We start from the raw sequence: 12499 nt of genomic DNA, 5'->3' as shown, positions 1-12499 counted from the left end.
CCATGTTTGATACAGAATTTAAAGCAACACTCACAAGGATACTAGCTGCGTTTGAGAAAAGCATAGAAAGCACCAGGGAGTCCCTTGACATAGGTATAAAAGACCTAAAAATTAGGCCAAAATAAAAATATAATCAAAATGTGAAAACTGGATGTAATGACCACAAGGATGGAAGAATCAGAAGAACAAATAAGTGACATAGCAGATAAAATTATTGAAAATTAATGAAGCTAAAAATAATAGGGAAAGAAAAATACTGAATCATAAATGTAGACTTAGGAGCTCAGTGACTCCATAAAGTATAATAACTTTCATATCATAGGAGGCCCAGAAGAGGAGAGGGGAAAATGGGCAGAAGGTTTATTGGAAAATATTATAGCTGAAAACTTCCCTAATCTCGGGAAGGAAACAGACATCCAAATCCAGGAGGCACAGAGAATTTCCATCAAAAACAGGCCAACACCAAGACATAAATTTGCAAAATTAAAGATAAAGAAAAAAAATCCTAAAAGCAGTAAGAGAAAAGAAATCCCTAACTTACAAGGGAAGATAAATAAGGTTAGCAGCAGATCTCTCCACAAAAATTTGGCAGGCCAAAGAGAGGGGCAAGATGTATTCAATGTGCTGAATGGAAAAAATGTGCAATCAAGAATACTCTATCCAGCAAGGCTATCACTCAGAATAGAAGGAGAGAAGAAGAGCTTCCCAGACAAAAAACTAAAGGAGTTTGTGACTACTAAACCAGTCCTGCAAGAAATATTAAAGGCGACTCTTTGAGTGGGAGAGAAAGACCAAAAGCGGCAAACACTAGAAAGGAACAGAGAAAATCTCCAGAAATGACTTAAGACATAATAGAGAGAGCTAAATTCATATTTATCAATAATCACCCCAAGTGTAAATGGACTAAATGCTCCAATAAAAAGACATAGGGTGTCAGAATGGATAAAATACAAGACCCATCTATACACTGCCTACAAATGACTCATTTTAGACCTAAAGACACCTGCAGATTTAACGTGAGGGGATGGAGAACCATTTAGGATGTTAATGGATGTCAAAAGAAAGCCAGAGAAGATATAATTCTACCAGATAAACTAGATTTTTTTAAAGTTTTATTTATTTATTTTGAGAGATAGCTGTCAGCTATTTTGAGAAATAGTTGTCAGCATGAGCCTGATGTGGGGCTCGATCTCACAAACCATGAGATCATGTCATGAACTGAAATCAAGAGCTGGTCACTTAACTGACTGAGCCACTCAGGCATTCCCAGACAAACTAGATTTTTTTTTCAGACAAACTAGATATTAAACCAAAGACTGTAACAAGAGATGAAGAGGGGCACTATATCATACTGAAGGGTTCTATCTAACAAGATATCTCTTACAATTGTAAATACTTATGCTCCCCAATTTGAAAGCACCCAAATATATAAAACAACTAACAACAAACATAAAGGAACTCATTGATAATAATACAGTTATAGTAGGGGACTTTAACACCCCATTTACATCAATGGATAGATAATCTAAGCAGAAAATCAACAAGGAAACAATAGCTTTGAATGACACACTGGGCCAGACAGACTTAACAGAGATATTCAGAGAATTTCATCCTAGAGCAGCAGAATACATATTCTTTTCAAGTGCACATGGGACATTCTCCAAACTAGATCACAAATGGGGTCACACATCAGGCCTCAATAAGTACAAATGATTCAGATGATACCATGCATATTTTCCAACCACAAGCTATGAATCTTGAAGTTAACCACAAGAAAAAAATTGGAAAGACCACAAATATGTGGAGGTAAAGAATATCCTACTAAAGAAAGAAGGGGTCAACCAGGAAATTAAAGAAGAAATTTAAAAAATACATGGAAATAACCAAAAATGAAAACATGACAGTCCAAACAAAATCTTTGGATGCAGCAAAAGTAGTCATAAGAGGGAAGTATATAGCAAGACAGACTTACCTCAAAAAGCAAGAAAAATCTCAAATAAAAAACCTGACCTTATATAGCTAGAAAAAGAATAACAAATGAAGCCTAAAAAAGCCAGCAGAAGAAAGGAAATAATAAAGATTAGAGGAGAAATAAATGATATAGAAAAAAACCCAAAAAACAGAACAGACCAATGAAACCAGGAGCTGCTTCTTTGGAAAAATTAATAAAATTGATAGACCTGTAGCCAGATTTATCAAAAAGAAAAAAGACTCAAATAAATAAAATCACAAATGAAAGAGGAGAGATCACAACCAACACCAGAGAAATACAAACAATTATAAGAGAATATTATGAAAAATTATATGCCACCAAATTGGGCAATCTGGAAGAAATGGATAAATTCCTAGAAACGTGAAGCACTTGGGTGGCTCAGTCGGTGGGGCATCTGACTCTTGATTTCTGCTTAGGTCATGATCTCACAGTTGTGAGATCAAGCCTCATGTTGGGCTCCACACTGAGCATGGAGCCTGGTTGGGATTCTCTATCTCCCTCTCTCTCTGCCCCTCATCTGCTCATGTGCACACACACACACACACACACACACACACACACACACACACACACACTCTCTCTCTCTCTCTCTCTCTCTCAATAAATAAACAAACAAATAAATAAACAAACATTTAAAAAATTCCTAGAAATATATAAACTATCAAAAGTGAAACAGGAAGAAATAGAAAACTTGAATAAAACAATAACTAGCAAAGAAATTGAATCAGAAATCAAAAATCTCCTAATAAACAAAAGTCCAAGGCCAGATAGCTTCCCAGGGGAATTCTACCAAACATTTAAAGAAGAGTTAATACCTATTTTTCTCAAACTGTTCCAAAACATAGAAATGGAAGGAAAACTTTTAAGCTTATTCTATTATGTCAGCATTACCTTGATTCCAAAGCCAGACAAAGACCCTACTAAAAAAGGTAATTAGAGGTCAATATCCCTGTTGAACATAGATGCAAAAATTCTCAACAAGATACCAGCAAATCAAATGCTAGCAAAAAGAATGATTCACCATGATCAAGTGGAATTTACTCCTGGGCTGAAAGTGTGGTTCAATATTTGCAAATCAATCAACGTTATACACCACATTAATAAAAGAAAGGATCAGAACCAGATGATCTTCTCAATAGATAAAAAGCATTTAACAAAGTATAGCATCCATTCTTGATAAAAACCATCAACAAAGTAGGGATAGAGGCAACATATATCTCAACATCATAAAGGCCATATATGAAAGACCCATAGCTAATATAATCCTCACTGTGGAAAAAAAGAGTTTTCCTTTACAGTCAGAAACAAGACAGCCGTGTCCACTCTTACCACTGTTATTTAACACAGTACTGGAAGTCCTAGCCTCAACATTCACACAACAAAGAGAAATAAAAGGCATCCAAATCAGCAAGGAAGAAGTCAAACTTTCACTATTTACATGATACTCTATGTAGAAAACCTGAAAGACTCTACTAAAAAATTGCTGTAACTTACACACAAATTCAGTAAAGTCCCAGGATACAAAAATCAATGTACAGTAATCTGTTGCATTTCTACACACCAATAATGAAGCAGCATAAAGAGAAATCAAGGAGTTAATCCCATTTACAACTGCACCAACAACCATAAGATACCTAGGAATAAACCTAACCAAAGAGGCAAAAGATCTGTACTCTGAAAGCTATAAAACACTGATGAAAGAAATTGAAGACGACACACAAAAATGGAAAAACATCCCATTCTCATGGATTGGAAGAAAATGTCTATATTACCCAAAGCAATCTACACATTTAATGTAATCCCTGTCAAAATACCAACAGCATTTTTCACAGAACTAGACCAAACAATCCAAAAATTTGTTTGGAACCATAAAAGACCCCAAATAGCCAAAGCAATATGGTATCACAGTTCCAGACTTCAAGTTGTATTACAAAACTGTAGTGATCATGACAGTATGGTACTGGCGTAAAAAAAAAGAGAAATCAATGGAACAAAATAGAAAACCCAGCAATGAAACCACAACTATATGGTCAACTAATCTTCAACAAAGCAGGAAAGACTATCTAATGGAGAAAAGACAGTCTCTTCAACAAATGGTGTTGGGCAAATGGGACAGCAACATGCAAAAGAATGAAACTGGACGACTTTCTTACACTACACACAAAAACAAATTCAAAATGGATGAAAAGACCTAATGTGAGATAGGAAACCATCAAAATCCTAGAGGAGAAAACAGGCAGCAACCTCTCCGATATCAGCCATAGCAACTTCTTACTAGATATGTCTCCAGAGGCAAGGGAAACAAAAGCAAGATAAAAAGCTTCTGCAGGGGCACCTGGGTGGCTCAGTCGATTAAGTGTCCGACTTCAACTCAGGTCATGATCTCATGGTTCATGAGTTCTAGCCCCACGTTGGGCTTTGTGCTGACAGCTTGGAGTCTGGAGTCTGCTTTGGAATCTGTGTCTCCGTCTCTCTCTGACCCTCCCACATTCATGTTTTCTCTCTCTCTCTCAAAAAAAAAAATAAATAAATAAACATTTAAGAAAAATTTAAGGGCCGCCTGGGTGGCTCAGTCGGTTAAGCGTCCGACTTTGGCTCAGGTCATGATCTCACAGTTCGTGGTTCAAGTCCTGCATTGGGCTCTGTGCTGACTGCTCTGGGCCTGGAGCCTGCTTCAGATTCTGTGTCTCCTTCTCTCTCTGCCCCTCCCCTGTTCACGCTCTGTCTTTCTCTGTCTCAAAAATAAATAAAAACATTAAAAAAGATTTTTTTAATAAAAAAATTGAAAAAAGAAAAATTTTAAAGAAAAATTTCTGCACAGCAAAGGAAACAATCAACAAAATGAAAGGACAGCCTTCAAAATGGGAGGAGATATTTGCAAATGTCGGGTTAGTATCCAAAATCTATGAAGAACTTATCATACCAATACCCAAAAAAAACAAATAATCCAGTTAAGAAATGCACAGAAGACATGAATAGACATTTTTCCAAAGAAGACATACAGATGGCTAACAGACACATGAAAAGATGCACAACATCACTCATCACCAGGGGAATACAAATCAAAACTACAATGAGATACCACCTCACACCAGTCAGAATGGCTAAAATTAACATAGGAAATGACAGGTATTGATGAGGATATGGAAAAAGGGGAACCCTCTTACACTGCAAACTGGTGCAGCTACTGTGGAAAACAGTACGGAGTTTCCTCAAAAAGTTAAGAATAGAGCTACCTGGGGCACCTGGGGCTCAGTCAGTTAAGCATCCGACTCGAGAGCCCACATCAGTCTGTGCTGACAGTGCAGAGCCTGCTTGTGATCCTCTCTCTCTCTCTCTGCCCCTCCCCTGCTCCCTCTCTCTCAAGAAATAAACACTAAAAAAAGAAAAATAGAACTAACCTACAATCCAGCAATTGCATTACTAGGTATTTACCCAAAGGATACAAAAATACTGATTCAAAGAGACATAGGCACCTCAATGTTTTTAACAGCATTATCTATAATAGCTAAATTGTGTAAAGAGCCCAAATGTTTATCAACTGATGAATGGATAAGGAATTAGTATATATACACTGTGGGTTGTTCTAGTTCTGTGAAAAATGCTGTTGCTATTTTGACAGGGATTGCCTTAAATGTGTAGATTGCTTTGGGTAATACAGACATTTTAACAGTGGAATATTACTCAGCCATAAAAAAGAATGAAATCTTGCCATTTGCAGGGGCATGGCTGGAACTAGAGTATATTATGCTAAGCAAAGTAAGTCAGTCAGAGAAAGACAAATACCAAATGATTTCAGTCATATGTGGAATTTAAGAAACAAAACAGATGAACATGAGGGAAAAAAGAGAGAGGAGCAAACCATAAAACAGACTCTTAACCACAGAGAACAGACTGAGGGTTGCTGGAGAGGAGGCGGTCGGGAGATGAATTAAATAGGTGCTAGGTATTGAGGAGGGCACTAGTTGTGATGAGCACTGAGTTAAAATCTACAAATCACTGAACTCTGCTCCTGAAACTATTATTACTCTGTATGTTAATTAACTGGAATTTAAACAAAAATTTGAAAAAAAAAAAAGCCATTAGGAGGCCATTGCTGTGATCTGAGTGAGGTTTGATGGTGGGCTAGATTAGGGTGATGACAGTGGGGATGCAGAGGACAGGGTAGATTCCAAGATAATTAGGAGGTATATAGGACTTGATGACTGATGGAAAGCAAGAAAGGAACCAAGGACATCCAGAGGTAGATGTCTAGTCTCTGGGTAATTATCATATTAATTAATAGAGCAATGCTAGCATGTTGTAGGGCAGGTAGAAGGAGCTGAGGAGTGGGATATAGGATGATGGTATGGCAGCTGGAAAACAGGCATTGATGCCTAGGATGACAGTAGGAGGAGAAATGTTAGTGGGTATGGTCAGTCTTCAAGCTGGGGAGGGTGGTTCCTGAAGCCTCTTTGGCACTTTCAAAAATAATTTCTTTTTTTACTAATTTGCTTTAGCTATCTGGTGCTTAGTTACGGCTGAAGAGAGAATTTGAGAAAACATTTTAAAATGGAGAACAGTTACTAGTCAATTCACACATTAACATCCCAGTGATATTTTATCAACTCAAATCGATCTTAAGTCATCACTGCTAACATTAGCTCTCTTCCACTAGAAAGGCAGTCTCTAACCTACCTGAAATTGTCTTATGAAAGCTTAATTGTAAGGACTCTTGTCTTATGAAAGCTTAATTGTATAGGACTCTTGCAATATAGTTTCTAGTATAACAAGTTACAAATTGTGAATAAGTTCCCAAACTAGCTCATAAGAATTTATTTGAAGGCTTAATAGAGCTAGAATAAGACTCTCTATAAATCATGTTGAAGAGATTCATCACATTTATCCAACAAACTCAGTTGAGTACCTATGATCTGATAGACTCTGTTTATGTGTTGAGAAATCAAGCAATAAACAACAGCAATAAACAGTCCCTTGCAGTCCAGTTAGAAATAAGAGGCTGAGCGTCAGAAGTAGTGATAAGAAGAAGCAGCAATTCATATGCAAGATACTCAGATCAATAGATTGTACAGGGTTTACTATTCTTTGTAGGGCTTCCACTCACCTTTTTTTTTTTTAAAGAAAAATAATTCTCAGAAAATCAAGGTTTACTTACAAAAAGCTATTCAATTAGACTCTTTTCTCATACAACTACCGAAAGGTAATTTCCTAATGAATTCGTTGGCCAAGAGCTATATACTTGTTCTTGAAAACAGACAGAAACTGACTATTGCTAGCTTCAGCAGAAACATAATTTGTTGGAAAGGTATAGGATAGATCACAGATTGGATATGAAGGCTGGAGTCCAAGGCCAGAAATTCGATAGTAGCCAGGAAGGTTGGGGAACTGGAAACAGGCCAAAGTCCCACTGCAGGAATGGTCTGTTTGGGATGTATTGATGGATACAACTGCCACTGCTGCTTTCCATTGCTGCTGGATGCACTTCCATGTGTCAGTTCAGAACTGTGCCTACATAATGGTTTCACTTACCCCAGATTCAAAGCACTGGGCAGATGCATCTAATTGGCTTTGCCCGTAAGGGAATAGGGAGAGGGAGCGTCTGGCTCCATCACTTCCAAGAATCACACAGTGCAGATTCCATCAAAGTAGATACTGGGCAACCACAAAAAGGACAAATGTCCATTGCATACTGCTTATGATAATTTACTAAAGTGTTACTTTAATGAAGGGGTAGAATTTCAGCCAAGAATTTCAGACATGTTTGTAAGGGCAGCAAAGAAAGTCTGCTCAAGGGTAACCTCCAATGGCTGATTCAAATTACAGACTCCATCTACGTCCATCCTTGACTTTGATTTTTAGGTCTTTAAGCAAGCATCTTGCTCTTTGGCTTGGGTGTGTCCTTGTCTCATTAGAAACCCTCAGCCCTGTGGAGGTGTGCATATGACAACTTTAATAGACCCATTTTCCATATGAAATGACTGAGTCTAAACAGGTAAGTGTTTGGCATATAGTCATACACTATAGGCATGATTGGTTATTATGTAATATGGATTTGGAGTAAATAATTTCTTCTACCTTATTTACTCCAATTTAAGCAAAACATGATTAGTAAAAATTATTTTAAAATATGTATTTCCTCTAGGAAATAGTTCACATTTTTTCCTCATAAAATGAATGATAGTGACTCGAAAATCCCCGATGGATGAATAGGAAATTTTGTTACAATAAAGATTGAGTTCATTAATTATAAATCGGAAAGGATAATGCTATTCAAAGGTTCCCATTTCACCTGGAAAGAATCTAATTAACAAGATTGCTTTTTATAATTTAATTTTCTGACCTATTTCCTTATTGCATTGCACCTGGACCCAAATACTTTGTTCTAGTTACTTGTTATATTTGAGCTTGAAATTTTTATATTTGGGATTCTATGTACTGTGATAACACATGTAAGTCCAAATGAATTTTTAAATTAAATTACAAATATTGAGAACAATAGCTTTGTGGAGCATGTATTACCATCATACCAAACTCAATATTTGGGTTTATATTCCCTACCAATTCTAATTGGTTAAGGGAATTTTCTCACAAATCTAATGTTGTGATGTTTTGATTAAGGAAGCTTTGGGGAAATAAGTTTCTTCATGAGGAAGTTCAAGGTGTTAAAGCCAATAAAAAGCTTCATAAAGCATGCGAGGCAAGGCTTCCTGAACGTGTTAGCAGGACAACAACACCTCTGTACATAGCCTCTATTTTATCCCTGCTAAGGTGATAAAATTCCTTTTGAGGTAATTACAAAGTCTGCAAAGTTTGTGTTCTTCTCGGGTGCAAGGCATGCTGGGATCTCGGCAGCAAGACAGAAGCTCAAGCTCTGCAAAATGGGGGCCGCAGTTGCTGGTCATGGCTGTGGTTTCGTGAGCCTGGCAGAATTCCGGGGCTCATCACTGGCTAGTCAGGGCATGGAGGGAAGGTTTCTGAGTGTGGAAGTTTAGAAGCCAAAGAACTTACCAAATTCCATTATCTCAGTAAGCAGGGCATGGGCTAGTAAGATCCAGCATGGGGAAGCCAATTTGGTAGGAGATAGTTAGGGTTCCATGGCACTACTCACCACAGAGGACTCAGGGTAGAGACACATGGAGAAAGGATGACAATTAAGATCTATATCCAGATCCAAGGAAACACTGAGGGTCTAGGGATCCTGATGAAGTTCCAAGCCCCCTTTATACTTCCCATTTCAGGAGAACAGAGGCAAGACTGAGCCTGGGAGGGTATTTGGGGTGATCATCAGGAGACCTGCTGTTGAGCAGCTAGGAAAACAGAGGAGTCAAAGTGAGTTAAGGTTGAAATCAGCCTCCTCTTTCTGTGCATTTTATCAACTCAGAGCGACCTATCCCCTACTTCAGATTCCCAAGTCCCTGTTTTCTTCACTTCCTTGCCCATATCAAAATGCTGAGAGAATACTGCTATTTATTTTGATGATTAATTGAAATGTACTGAACAATTAGTGGCTTAGTACCCACAGCTCATTTTGAAAACTCCCACCTCTAGCTCACGCTATGCAAGTAGTCAAGAGCAGACCTGTTAACCTGGGCCTCCAAGTGCCTCTGACACAAAGGACTCTGCCCTCAAACAGCTGATCCCAAATAAGAAGGGGTTTTTTCTCTCTGGGAAATGGAAATTGAAAGACACAGAGGTAAGTAGCCAAATGAGAGAGCACTGGAACTGAAAAGTCATGTCCAGTCAGGCTGGGGCAGTTGTTTGGGGACAGAAAGAGCTGACATTATAGAAGAATAGAAATTATGAGCAAGGAAAAGAAGCCAGTGGGTAGAGAACCCACAGAGCAGATGCAGAAGGAGTCTCATTTCCTTGTGATCTTCCAATGCCCAGCTCTAGAGCCCTGAATATCTGGCTCAGAGGTACTGGGGTTCTTGTCCCTGGGTTTCTGAGACTCTTCCCCATATATTTCTTTAACCGCCCTGAGGAAAATATTCCTTGCAACAAAATGATCCCCAATCTACAACAAAGCTATACTGTGTTTAAATCAATGTATTAACCCAACCAATCATTACATATTAATCTTTGTGTTTAGTTGCAGTAAAGAGAGATTTTATTTAGTGGGGGCAGGAGAGAGGGAATCACAAAATCATTCAGGACTAGCTTTAAAGCTGGCCCTAAAATATATATATAATTTCCTCCTTTGGTTGGGTGAACTTGGGAGTAAAGATCAGAGGAGATGTCTTCCCTTTTTGCTGGTGTCATCTTTTCTTCTGCTCCTTCGCGCTTACATAGGCACATGCGTGTGCACTTGCTGGCAGTTTATTTTGTTGCTGGTGGCTGATCTTGTCATGGGCCTGTCCACCCAGATCTCTAGCACACCCTGCTCTGCCTCAGTGCCTCCAATTCTCACACCAACCTTCATCTTTTTTCTTTTGTTTTTGTTTTGAGAGAAAGAGAGCACACAAGTGGGGAAGAGGGGCAGAGGGAGAGAGAGAGAGAGAATCTTTTCTTTTAATAACTTTTTTTAACATTTACTTTTGACAGAGACAGAGAGAGATAGAGCACAAGTGAGGGAGGAAAGAAAGAGGAAGTCAGTCATAGACTCCGAAGCAGGCTCCAGGCTCCAAGCTATCAGCACAGAGCCCAATGCAGGGCTCGAACCCACGAACTGTGAGATCATGACCTGAGCCGAAATCAAGAGTCAGATGCTCAACCGACTGAGCCACTCAGGCACCCCACCAACTTTCATCTTTCCTAACAGTCACTCTTTCTGTCCTGTGCCCTAGACTCCTAAAAATGTTTTTTGTTCTTTCGGAACCATTCATCCTTAGTACCTAATAAGATTTCTATAATTCTTTTATCTCTCTGGAGAATAGAAGCCCAAACTTTATGTATTATTTGTCCTAGGGTAATCAAGTTCTGATAATATAGCATTCCTGCAACAGTTTCTTTCATTAATAGTGACATATCTGAATGAGGGATCACAGATTTATTTTGAAAACAGCCCTGCTATATTTCTGCTCACCCATGCAATATACCAGAACTAGCTGGCATTTGATAAACATCATTCACCTCCGGAGGGCTTCTTCCTTTCCCAGCAGGAAGATAGGGTTTTCCGCATGGCTGCTGCTATGGTGTCCTGCTAAGGCATCACAATGGATTGCGATTACTTGTTTTCATGTCTAACTCCTCGGAGACTGAGATCCTTGCAGAAGCTTTTACAGATTCAACGCAGAGTACAGAGACTAAATATGGATTATAATAGGGCCTATAAAGGTTCTATTATAATAGAACCTTTGGGGTTCTTAAGAGAATTAAATCAGCTTAAATTAAGCACATGTAAAGCATTTGCAGTATTATGAGTGTTCAATAAACATGAGCAGCCATTGTTATTATTACTATTATTAATAATAAAATTTGCCTCCTTATACCCAGGTTTCTGTCTGGGTATCTTTGTGGGTGATGTGCCATTCAGAAATAGGTAATGTACAGGAGATGAAATCTGGGAGTTGGAGCAAAATAATGAGTTCATTTTTGGACATTACCTTCACTGCCTGTGAAGAAACCAGGCATACAGCTGACTTAAGACACACACCCATAGCTGAGACTCAAATGTCAACTAAATGAAAAAAAGTTCATTCAATAAATCATTCATTCATTCACTCATCCATTCAATCAGTGAAAGAGTTCTTGTACCTGACTTAACCCTAGCTATTTAATAACTTTGAAGAAAGGGATCAAAACAAACTTAATGTTTACTTTAAAACGTATGTCCCATTGGGGCGCCTGGGTGGCTCAGTCAGCGAAGCATTGACTTCAGCTCAGGTCATGATCTTGCGGTTTATGAATTTGAGTTCCGTGTCGGGCTCTGTGCTGACAGCTCAGAGACTGGAGCCTGCTTCGGATTCTGTGTCTCCCTCTCTCTCTGCCCCTCCCCTGTTTGCACTCTGTTTCTCTCTCTCTCTCAAAAATAAATAAACATTAAAATATATAAATAAATAAATAAATAAATAAATAATAAAATGTATGCACCGTTGGCACCATTATGTGTCATAATACTAAACACCTGGAAAACACTGATCCATTATGTTTTAAAACTTCCTTCACTATGGGGCACCTGGGTGGTTCAGTCCGTTAAGTGTTGGACTTTGGCTCAGGTCATGATCTCACTGTTTTAGGGTTCAAGCCCCACATCGGGCTCTGTGTTGGCAGCTCAGAGCCTAGAGCCTGCTTCAGATTCTATGTCTCCCTCTCTCTCTCTGCCTCTCCCCCATTCGCACTCTGTCTCTGTCAAAATTAAATAAACATTAAAAAAAAACTTTTTTTTTAACTTCTTTCACCAAATAATCGAATGCTTATTTAGTTCCTTCTATTCTGGGGCCTTAAGGCCCTGTATAAATCACCAATGTTCAGGGGCGCCTGGGTGGCTCAGTCGGTTAAGCGGCCGACTGGCTCAGGTCATGATCTCACGGTCCGTGAGTTTGAGCCCCGCGTCGGGCTCTGTGCTGA

Source organism: Panthera leo, chromosome F2, assembly GCF_018350215.1.
Source record: "Panthera leo isolate Ple1 chromosome F2, P.leo_Ple1_pat1.1, whole genome shotgun sequence".
In the NCBI taxonomy this organism is placed as follows: Eukaryota; Metazoa; Chordata; class Mammalia; order Carnivora; family Felidae; genus Panthera; species Panthera leo.
This window is presented reverse-complemented; position numbering follows the sequence as displayed.